Consider the following 11,884-nt stretch of genomic DNA (forward strand, 5'->3'; position numbering starts at 1 on the left):
CTCCCTTCCCACAGGTCACCCTGGTAGCAGCTGCAGCTGGTTGGTGTGTCCTGGCGCCCGATGCCTATGCCTATGCCTATGCGGATGCCAGAGGCCAAAGGGGCCAGCAGTCTGCAGCCAGCCCGAAGCTGTAGAAGACCTGCCTGCCGGGGAATGGGATCTGGCGCCTGTCTGACTCTTTTGAGTTTAGTCACCGGACATGTTCCGCCAAGTGGACTGAGCGTTGGGAGAGTGAGCATGCTGGGAGGCCCAGGGGGCAGCTTGGTGGGCCTCCCGAGGTTTCTGGAGCCTGGAGGCCCCTCCCACAGGTGTGCCCCCTTCCCTCAGGATGGAAGGGCCACACCTGGCCCTTAGCTGCTTCTGCAGGAGGCAGGGCTGACATATGGTAGACTGAAGCACTGTTCACAATTAGTCCTGAGAACCAGGGCACAAGTGGTCACGCAGGGTCCACGAGAGACATGAAGTTCCATAGCAGACGTGCCACCCGGGTGTCCGACCCCTGTGGGACATGGGGCCTGAGAATGAAGTCAGGTAGGAGGGCCCTGGGCTTTACCGAACCTGTGCCGGTGTCATAAATACGTCACCTTCGCATTTCTTACCATTGGATTGGGATTCACGCCCTCTTGAGCCATGTTAGCATCCTCACAGAACTCCCAAGTTAAAGACCCTCATAAGCGGAGCCAGCGCTCTGGTGTTTAGACATCAGCCTCCCTCACTGGAATCTTTGGTTTGTTCTGGCTCCGATGCGGTCACATGACAAACACACGCCTCCAGTTATGACGTGATTGTATATACATTAAAGGTAATACTGGATTCTGCTAAAATGGCAGAGAGAACTGCTTAGCGATGCAATGAGTGTGGGCTGATCATTCAGGTGAGGCTGGACCAGGAGGTGGGGCAGAAGCCAGCCTCACAGGGTGACAGACAGCGGGGAGGAGGCAGGCGGTTGCAGGAAGGGCAGTAGGAGGAATGAGGTCCCTTGGGCAGGACATAATGATGAAATGTCAGTAAAATCCTACAAAGGTTGTTTAGGGGGCGACAGATGAGTGGCTTCTGTCTGTCAAATTTTGAAGTTCTGATTTAACCAAGGATGCTGAGTCTACTGAAGGTTTTTGGTTAAAGCAAGACTTGATGAAAACAAAGGAAAAGAAATCCCTGCTCGTTTGTTTTCAGGGTCAGATTTCCAGAGTGGAGGTAGGTAGAATTCAGGAGTGGGTAGGAAGGACCTATCAGGAAACAGACAAGCTAAGAGGATCCCAGAGAAGAGGAACGTGGGTAGTTGTACAATGTTTCTGTGAAATATCCTTGTGAGTCCTCCCCATGAAAGTGACATTTCCTGCGGACCCTCCCCCCCAGGAAGCAGGGACAGGATCGCCCCACCTTACAGGTGCGTTCCTGAGCGAGACTCCCCCCCCCATAGACAGCGTGCCCCCTATCCTGTTCCCTTTTGCCTTCCCACTCAGCTCAGGCGTCCTCAGGCGCTCGAACGAAGCAGCTACAATAATTTTTAAATATAGTTTTAAAAAATTGTGAAAACGGTCAACCCAGGGATTTATAGACTATTAAAAATGATTTAAAACGCAATTGTTTCGGTTTATAAGTACCTAAATACTTAAAAATGGAGGCGTGTCACCTAGTTTAAGTTCACACACAGTCTAAAGCAGATGTCTGACCTTATCATCCTGACGTGGATCCCCCCAGGTAATACACTCCTCATTTTTACTTTATTTTATTTTTAATTGTGATAGAGACAGAGACAGAGAGAGGGACAGATAGGGATAGACACACAGGAAGAAAGAAGATGAGAAGCATCAATTCTTCACTGTGGCTCCTTAGTTGTTCATATGTGCCTTGACCAGGGGTGGGGGGGCTACAGCAAATTGAGTGACCCTTTGCTCAAGCCAGTAACCTTTGAGCTCAAGCCAGTGACCATGGGTCATGTCTATGATCCCACACTCAAGCCAGCAACCCCACGCTCAAGCCAGATGAGCCTGTGCTCAAGCTGGTGATCTCGGGGTTTCAAACCTTGGTCCTCCACATTCCAGTCCAACACTCTATCCACTGTGCCACCAACTAGTCAGGCTACTATTCTTCTTTAAAGTACATGTCTTTATTCTTCTTCTTTTTCTTCTTCTTCTTTTTCTTCTTCTTCTTCTTCTTCTTCTTCTTCTTCTTCTTCTTCTTCTTTAAATGTGTATTTTATTGATTTTAGAGAGAGAAAGGGAGAGAGCAGGAGAGAGACAGGAACATCTGTTCCTCTATGTGCCCTGACTGGGGATCGAACTGTCAACCTCTGTGCTTCAGGACAAGGCTCCAACCCGAGCTATCCGGCCAGAGCCATGTCTTCCTTCTTGATTTATAAGTTCAATACCAGAAGATTTTAATGTAGAAAAAAAATGAAAATTCATAGCACTCGACCAGCATATTCTTAACGAGGTCAGTTCCTACACTGAGGTATTCAGAAGGAATTTCATTTTGAGAAAATGAGTCAACTCTTCAATGAATATGCTCTCATGTCAACATGGAAGTCTTGAGAGCCCATTGGCTACCACTCTTTCCCGCAACACCCCTCACCCCTGCCTCTCTAGGAAGCGTCTGACTGAGCGGAAGCAGAGCTATCACAGACACCGAAACCCTTCTGTGTGTCTCGTTCAGAACGGGGGACACGAGTTTTGTTGGTGAGATTTGTTTTCAATGCCTTTTAAGGTATTTCATATTTAAAAAAAGGTGGTTTGTCAGATTTTCGTGTTCATCCCAGGAGAGAAGTCTTTGTTCATTTAAATATTGCTGTAATTGAGATAGGCATTTCCTTGTGACATCAAAGGGTTGGATCGTGAAAACAAGATTTTATGGGAGACATTTCTCCTCGTGCTCTCTTGTGTTTAATTGCTACAGTCAGTTAGAAAGATTTTCTGCAGATGTTGCCATGAGCACACTGAGAACACTGAGTCGTCCAGTCTGACCCCAGTGTGTGTGTGTGTAACATGCCCAGCTCAGAACCCTTGGAAATAAGCCGAGTGCACTTAATTCTGTTTCCTCTAGTTTCAGGTTGTAGGGCATCTAGTTTTGTGACATGCATAAATGTTTTTTTTGTTTGTTTGTTTGTTTTTTGCTTTCAATTAACTTAAGGAAACTGATTCATTGTAACAACAATATGCTTGAGGTTTTAGCAAAACAAAGTTAACATGTAAATATATGCTTAACCATGGAGCGTCTCTTTGCGGAAGAATAACGGAAGCATACTGGAATGTAGAGACAGTACACATACAAATATAGATAAAGAAGGAAAGATAATAATGGGAGTGTTGTCTTACACATTTTACAGTACATTTCATTGAAACCATTTTAAAAGAAAAATGTATCATTTGCCGATGCTCTAATTTTAACCTTTCTGTCTCATGTCTGTTAGCTGAGTTTCTACGTCAGTCTTATTTTCTGGAAATAGCAAGAGGACTCTTTTATGACAAAGGATATTTCATGTTGTGGTTTCTTTTTTTTTTTTTTTTTTTGGTGATAGAGAGAGACAGAGAGAGAGAGACCGATAGGGACAGACAGGCAGGAAGGGAGAGAGATGAGAAACATCAATTCATTGATTGCTTTCTCTCATATGTGCCTTGACTGGGAGGGGGGGGGTGTTCAAGCCAGTGAGCTTTGGGCTCAAGCTGGTGAGCCCACACTCAAGCCAACGACCTTGAGGTTTCGAACCTGGGTCCTCCATGTCGCAGTCCTGTGCTCTATCCACTGCACCACCACCTAGTCAGGCTGTTGTATCCATGTTTTAACTCGGGCTGTAAGTGCAGAGTAGGTGGTGACTCGCCCCTGGAAACGTCACTGAAATGAGAACTCTTTCAATGAGCCTGCACGTTTCCATGTTGGGGGAGCCGGCCTTCGCGCTGCTTTCAGGGTTGGTCCCCCCCTTTCCCCCTGTGAAGACCAAGGCCGACGTCCATCTGTAAATCATTCTTGGGCAATTGCTTGGCTAATATTTGGGCTCACACACCTGAGAGAGAAGGGAGGGTGACAGAGGCATGCTGACCACAGGCTAGAGCTGCTGGCAGAACCCGCCTTGAAAGGCTCAGTGGCACCAGCTGTGAATGCCCGAGGACAGTGTCAGTCCCACTGGGTGTCCCCCTGCTCCCCTGAGCCCGCAATGAAGAAGGTGATTTGGCGCCCCCTTGTGTTGGTTGCTGTTTGTTTCTTGTGACTCTTCTAGTTTTTTTTATTTTTTTACTTCCCCCACATGGTCTAAGTTTTCTTTTATGTTTGTTAAAACACATGTCGCATTCCGTGGGCACACACGCTGCCTCCACTGTTCCCGAGTACCTTGGCCCGCACAGTGCAGGACCCTGGCCCGGCTCTGCTTGAGTCGCCCGTGCATCTGACCATCTGCTCACGACGGGCGGTGGTGCGGCCACGTGGACGGCCCCGTTTCCTTTCTTGAGAGTACCCTTGAAAGTGGAAGCTTGTCTTTGGAGTCCCCACTCCCTTCCTCCTGTCCTTTCCAGCAGCACAGTCACCATGTGGTAGGTCCCCGTTGTCACAGACAGATGCCCAGCACCCCTGTTTACAGGAAGTCCTGCATCCTCACATCACCCGGCAGCAAAGCCTTCCAGCACATGGGCCGGTCTTTACCGGCTTCTGCCTCCTACCTGCGTCTATTGCTGGTGGCTGGCACCTGCCGCAGGTGCCAAGGACAGGCCTGGCCTGAGGGTCCCTGAGACCCAGTGTCCCATGATGCGTGGACTCTGTGTGTATGGGGGGGGTCTCCCAGCACCCAGAGTGGCTTCCGTCACACAGTCGGTGCTCAATCTGCTGTGGCCACTTCCATGCACGAGCACCTGTCATCCCGGAGGTCTTCACGGAGTCTCCCTTCCTCACACAGGCCTCCCCTCCGTCCTGTTCCTGAGGCGGCTCCTGCCCGATGAATGCCACACCACGCTCCGTACCGTCTCAGGGCGCCCCACGCCGTGTCAGTTCCCCTCACCACCGTGTCAGCAGCCGCGGTCCCTCTGCTCCTTGTCTGTGTGTCTGGCGACGATCTGAACCTCTTGCAGGACCCTAAGGCTGGAAGGGTCTACCGGGGCTCATGTACCTCGGAAACATCAGTGCCCAGGACAGCGCCTGCGCACGCTCATCCCGCGCAGTCATCCCCGGGACGTATTTCTGGAAGAAATGATCAAATGAGTTCATGGACAAGAAGAGCCCTCGGTGAGGATTTCTGAGGGAACGTCGCCGGGAAGACGAAGGCAGACCCTGAGACACAAGCAAAGCTCAGCGGAGTGCCTGTGAGGGGTCAGCTGGCTTTCCTCCTCTGTCATGTGGCCGCTCGGTGACAGCGCTCACTCACCCGCCGGGCCCTGCCACCGCTGTGTGCCCGCCAAGCCAGCCCTGTAAGCGGCCATGGGGACTGAATCAATTTCCCCTGCATTTAAAAAAATCTTTTGTTATGGAATTAATTTCTTCAGTTCACCCAGACATGGGGCATTGCTTCTGGGTTGCTGTGTTTTCTGGGGGAGGAGGAGACACTGAGGGAGGGAGGCCGCAGGGAAAGCAGAGGGAACAGCTTGTGCAGAGGATCACCCCACAGTGGCCGCCACCTTCAGGGGAGGGGGTGCTGTCCCCAGCATCTGGCAGGAGGGGACAGGGCCCTGAAAGACACCCTCCCCCCTCTCTCTAACAGCCTGGTGCTCCCCACTGGCCGGACCAACCAGAAGAAGCCGGAGGGGCAGCCACCGTGGGGTGTGCCTTGGGGACTGACCCCCCGCAGAGCCAGGTAACAAATGAGGATGGAGACTGTGGGAGGGGACCCCCGAAAGGAGCCAAACGCAGGCCTTTCATGAGTCACGCGCGTAACTGCTCGTTGCAAGAGGAACTGAACAACAGCTGTGACATCAAAAGCTGACAGCGTCTCAGATTTCCTCCAGACCCAGACACAGGCTGGCGCATTCCTGACAGTTCTCACTGGTCCCGGGAAGTTTAGCAGCACCCGTGCCCCCAGGCCTGAACCCTGTATCGGGATTACCATCCCCCTCCTTCTTAGTCCTTGTACAGGCACACGCTGGCCCTCTGAACCCCTTCCGCAGAGTGGCCACTTCTTCCAGAACCCACGTCTGATGATGCAAACATAAATCAATACGTAAAGTAAAAATGCTCTGATTCCCAAGATCCTGTTGGCTGGCCAACACCTTCCATAGGAGGTCCTGTCCATTAGAAAGCTGCTCCCATCTGCGTCTTTTCCCTTATCGACTGGAGGAGGGTTTGGGGGGGTCATTTCTGTTCTGCCCTTGGAGTCCTGCGCCCATCCAGCCATCTCTCAACGGAACTGTGTCTGCTTGGCGTGATTGTCTGTGTCATATCAGCAGACACTCACCACCCGCAGAAGTCACAGCTGTTCTTATGACAGAACATTTCCAACCGGGTTTTCATGTCCAGTGGGGTATGCGTTGTGTTTATACGTGGCAGGGGGCGGGGTGGGGGACGGTGCCATGGGGGTGGGGTGGGATGGAGACGCTGCTACATTCTGTTGTTTATCTTGTGTTTCTGGGTGGGGTGTTCAGCAAAGAGATTTCGAAATACTCAGTTCATGGATCTGGACTCTGATGTGCAATGATTTCTGCCTCAGCCACGGGCGGTAAATAGTGAATAGAGTTGAGACTCCAGATACCTGGAGACACAGTGCAGCAGTTCTTCTTCGGTTTATAATTTCCAGGGTGGCCCCTCCCCCGTCTGATGCTTTTGCCTCCCCTGGACTCTGGGCAGAGCAGGGGAGTGGACACCTCTGAAGAGGACAGTGCCAGCGCCGGCCAGAACCTCCCGTTCTTCGCTGGATTTTATACAGGACAGCCTTCAAGAGCTGGACAGCTAAGTGACAAGGGAAAGGAGACATTTTCAAACTTAGATCATTCATTTCCTGCCACGTTGGTCCTCCAGGGACTCTGGACTACAAAAATAAATAAATAAATGAATAAATAAAGAGTGAAGTCACCCATGATAAAACATCTGGTTGAGTTTTGCTGGTTCTTCCTATTGTGAGCCTTCCAGCGTCATGATTTCAGTCAACGGTGTTGAGAGAGGGACCCTGGTTCCCGTCAGTGAGGCTGATCTTTCCAAGGAGAGCATTACGTCGTTTCACGGAACCCTGGTGACCCCTGGGAAATGGCTGTCTGCCTTTGAGCTCACTTGCGGGGATGTTTTGGGAGTGGTGCCCCCCCCCACCCTCAGGGACCCACTTCTCCGTCCCCCGCTGAGAGCGTCTGTGGGAACACAGCCCCATGCGGGGTGGGGCTCCCCTGGGAGACCGGATTTGGGCAAGACCCGGCAGAATTGTGGATAAAATATGCAAGGTGCCGGCATGCCAGGATGGGCGCCCTCACGGGTGGGCAGGGGGCACATCTCCTGCCCCCGCAGGTGAAACCCACCACCGTTAAAGACAGACACGGTGTGAGGCTGTTGTTGCCAATGAGAAGGACAATGCTTGTTCCACAGGCTCTGGCTTCCAGGCGACGTGGAAGAAGGGAAGACCCAGCCGCCACCAGGAGTAGTTCTTCGTATCTTTCCCCAAATGGCCAGTAGTTTCTGTGTTTTAGTGAGGATCAGCTGGTGTATTATTCCTTAGAGAACAGAGCATTGTGTTTTTCACTTAATGACGGCAATTTCAATTGTGTAAAAAAGTAGAGAGGACGTGATGATGGAACCCAATCAACCATCACCAAGCTTGAGCGATACAGAACCAGATTCAATTGTTTTTCTGTCTGGGTTTTAGAAATGGGGGTGCTACGAGGCGCCTGAGACATTCGTCCGCAACGATGAGGGTCGTTGACAGGAGCAGTTGTTGAGGGTCAAGTGAGCCAGCCGACAGTCACTCCCGGTGCCAGGGCTAAGCCCAGACCTCGTGTCTGGACAGTCTGAGCAAAGTTGTTCAGTTCAGTCTCCATTTCTGAAACTGAGCGGCAGGAAGAGTCGTAACTCACCATGCTGCTTTGAGGGGCGCCATGCAGAGTCTCCCCTGGGCTCTGGGCAGAGCGTTGCTCCACTCCTGGAAGGTAGTAGGTCTCTCAGAGTGCGGCCTACCTCTGCCTCTCAGACTCTGGCCTCCTTGGCCACTCACAGGAAGAAGAAGCATTCATTCCGGTCAGCCTGGAGGCCGCCAGGGGACAGGAACCCCGGCCTCGGCAAAGACCCTGTGTGGAAATGAGAGCTCAGGGGACCTGCGAGCAGCACAGGTGTCTCAGCCCAGAAAAGGAGGTGGAGACATGTGCCCTGAGACCACCAGTATCTCAGTGAGCTGGTCGGAGTGGACAGTGTGCCACCAGATCCCGAAATCCACCTGATGTCAGCTAGACACCCGGCTGGCTGACCCTAGCACTGCATCACTATCTGGTTGGTCTCAGTGCCACATCCTCGGTGACAATGAGGACGGCATACAGGGCAGACATGGAGGGAGAGGAGGAGGCAGAGGCTGAGGTCAGGACCAGAGGCCAACCCTGAGGCTCAGCCCTGCCCCCCACGCAGTGTGCTCTGGACTTGGACTACTGCCCCTTGGCGTCCACACGAATTCTCTATGCAGATGCCGGTGCTGGTGCAGCTCCTGGTCATCCGGAAACACCCGGAAGCCAAACATCAGTGATGTTTGTCTTGGACCAGGGACCACGTTCCGATGAAGTGCATGCCTGCAGCTCTGACACGCGTGTGACAAGCCCCTTCCACCCGAGTCCAGAGTCTTGTATCCACCTGCTTCCTCTAAGGAGGAAATGACACAATCAGTTCAAGTTCACATTTCTACTGAAGAACCCGCCCCTCCTCCCCACCTTTCCTGTTCCTTCTCTCTCTATTTTTCCTACAAAAGTGTTTATTTGGTAGCAACTTTGCCTGGTCAGTGTGTTCACATTCTTCTGATGTTAGGAAAACCGGACCCTTTTGGCCATTGTCACATTCCACAAATGGAGGCCCATCTCTTTCCTTCATAGTATCACCCAGTCAAGCAAGATGACTTCAACTCTGGTCAGATACTTGGCTAGTTTCTCTTCCTGTGTGAACACAGGTTTGTTTTTATCAAATCTAAAATGGCATTGGCATTGTAGTCCTGGTGGGTCGTGTCTGGTCTCTTGGTAGAAGACATCTCACTGTCAGCAAGTGTGTTTGTCCTCAGGGATCCAGCCCAGCACATGAGCGGAGTCCGACAGTCGAGGATGAACTTAGATCAGATGGCAGGGTGTCTGTGATAGTCCAGGTGTCTGAGGTGAGACTTGAACACTGAGCCCAGGGAAGGAACTGGCCTTCCTTCCTTCCTACTTTCTCTTCTTTCCTTCCTTCCTTCCTTCCTTCCTTCCTTCCTTCCTTCCTTCCTTCCTTCCTTCCTTCCTTCCTTCCTCCCTCCCTCCCTCCCTCCCTCCCTCCCTCCCCTCTCTCCTCCCTTCCTTCCTTCTTTCCTTCCTTCCTTCCTTCCTTCCTTCCTTCCTTCCTTCCTTCCTTCCTTTCTTCCTTCCTTCCTTCCTTCCTTTCTTCCTTCCTTCTCCCCTTCCTTCCTCCCTCCCTTCCTTCCTTCCTTCCTTCCTTCCTTCCTTCCTTCCTTCCTTCCTTCCTTCCTTCCTTCCTTCCTTCCTTCCTTCCTTCCTTCCTTCCTTCCTTCCTTCTCCCTTTCCTTCCTTCCTTCCTTTCTTTCCTTCCTTTCTTCCATGGTTAAGGGTTCAGGAACCCTGTGGAGCCACCAGCAGTGTCAGCAGGACCTCCTGGTCCTGTCCTCGGGGCTGGAGTTGCCCCTTCCTAGGGCGCAGGTGGCTCAGGAAAGGTTCTCCGGGATTAGGTTTGGATTAGGTTTGTGACACCTCCGGGAGAGGTGTCACAGTGGGGGGGGGCATGGTTCTGTCAGGTGTTCTGCTGCAGGTGGCGGTGCGCCTGATGGGGATGCCACGGAGAAATGCATGGCCTGGGGACAGGAAGTGTGCACATGTGGTGCACAGGTGAGCTGCACCTGTGCTGAGTTCATACCTGTGTCTGCAGGTGTCCATGAAACGGGAATGCCTGTGATGTGCTGTTCCTCCTCCATCCTCCACCCCATCCCGCTCTCCGCTGCCCTTCTCAGTCCAGACCTCTGTTCCAGCACTTGGTGTGTCTGGCTCTCGGGAAGATGACAAACTTTGTCCTTTGTTCTCGCCCCAGGGCACCTGACACGCTACACGTTGTCACCATCAAATGCTCAGGTGTGTATTCTGCTGACTAAACACGCCCACCGTCCTCACTCTGCCTCACACCAGGGGGAAGGGGCATGGAAGGAGGGTTTCCGCGGGCCGCCCAGCGGAGCCGTTTCCTAAGCAGTGTGGGTCAGGAGCGCAGATGGCCACGGCGCTGCTTCTGTGTTTCCAGCGTGTTACCTGAGTCCACCCAGGGCAGCACGCCAGGAGGGAGAGAGCCCGTCAGCAGGGCCCCTCTGCTCAGGGCCGATGAGGAAAGGGAGGTAAATAGAGTATATCTGCGTCCTTGGGGGTGCAACAGAGTGCAGACCTGGACAAGCGGTTTCCTGCTGACACCACCTTTCTGAGGTGACGGAGTAGCTCTGTGCTGTGTTAGAGCAGTAGAGATGGCAGGACCCGAGTGCCACGAATGAACCTCAGCCAGAGCCCGCCCATGGGTCTGCTCCCACCTCCTGTGCCCGCCCACAGGTCAGCTCCCATCTATGTTTGGTTATCGGGTCGCAAGCATTCGCCAGTCACTTCGACAGTCAGCATGGACTTTGGCATGGATGAATGAATCTGAGGCCATGGTGAAGAATTGGGGCACAGAATTATGACTGTGCCAGGTTGCATGCCCTGTACATATATCTTGATGACTTAAAAACTGGGTTCTTCAGCTACGCAGAACAAAACGACTATCTTTTCACATCGATGCGGTTCTCAGGTTCTCAGTGTGTCACTTAGTAACTGATACACATGAAAGGATGTCACTGTCATCTCTGTCATTTATCTGGTCTGCTTCTTCTGTGGGCATTTGCATAAACAGATCTACAGACTATATGCTAAAAGGTACTGCCAATACTCTAAATATATTGTCAAGAATATAGGAAGGCTATGTTATGACCTGGAAACCAAACCTGTTAAGCATCCAAAGAGCATTGTTTTTAAATTTTTAAAATTTTTAAAATTTTTTGGTGAGAAGAGGGGAGGCAGAGACAGACTCCCGCATGCGCCCGACCGGGATCCACCCAGCATGCCCACCAGGGGGCGATGCTCTGCCCATCTGGGGCGTCGCTCTGTTGCGACCAGAGCCATTCTAGCGCCTGAGGCAGAGGCCACAGAGCCATCCTCAGCTCCTGGGCCAACTTTGCTCCAATGAAGCCTTGGCTGTGGGAGGGGAAGAGAGAGACAGAGAGGAGGAGAGGGGGAGGGGTGGAGAAGCAGATGGGCGCTTCTCCTGTGTGCCCTGGCCGGGAATTGAACCTGGGACTTCCACATGCGAGGCTGACGCTCTACTGCTGAGCCAACCTGCCAGGGCCCCGAAGAGTACTTTAACACATTCATGAATCAGTGGCGTCAGGTGGAGAGGACTGTGCAGTGTAGCGGAATTGGTTCTGAGCCTTCTTGACCTACTAAGTCAAGAGTGCTGTTTCTACGGCAACTGCGCTTGGTGACAATGACCACTACTATTTTAAGAATCGAAACAGCAATTTTCAGCTGGCGGTGGCTTGCCCACACTTCGTGGATGCAAAGCACTTGAAACAGTCTGGTATGTGGAAGGCACGTAATTTCTCGCTGTGGAGATCCCACTGGAAGATGTGGAGCTAAGAGAGGGATGTCCCTGCTGTTTGGTTGCAGCTTGCAGGTTGACTCGGGACCATTGGTCAGTGTCGTCACAGACTGGATGCCTCCCAGACTTGAACTTCAACATCGAG

The 11,884-nt window shown here is 52.1% G+C and overlaps 1 long non-coding RNA gene across 1 annotated transcript; it reads left to right on the plus strand.

The window, feature by feature from the left end:
- The first annotated feature begins 2,604 nt into the window (after nucleotides 1-2,604).
- On the plus strand, nucleotides 2,605-10,120 carry LOC136389119 (uncharacterized). Its single transcript, XR_010748272.1, has 3 exons — nucleotides 2,605-2,678; nucleotides 9,149-9,238; nucleotides 10,000-10,120. It is a non-coding gene; the product is annotated as an uncharacterized lncRNA (long non-coding RNA).
- The last annotated feature ends 1,764 nt before the right edge of the window (nucleotides 10,121-11,884 follow it).

The sequence above is a fragment of the Saccopteryx leptura genome, chromosome 1, assembly GCF_036850995.1.
Source record: "Saccopteryx leptura isolate mSacLep1 chromosome 1, mSacLep1_pri_phased_curated, whole genome shotgun sequence".
In the NCBI taxonomy this organism is placed as follows: domain Eukaryota; kingdom Metazoa; phylum Chordata; class Mammalia; order Chiroptera; family Emballonuridae; genus Saccopteryx; species Saccopteryx leptura.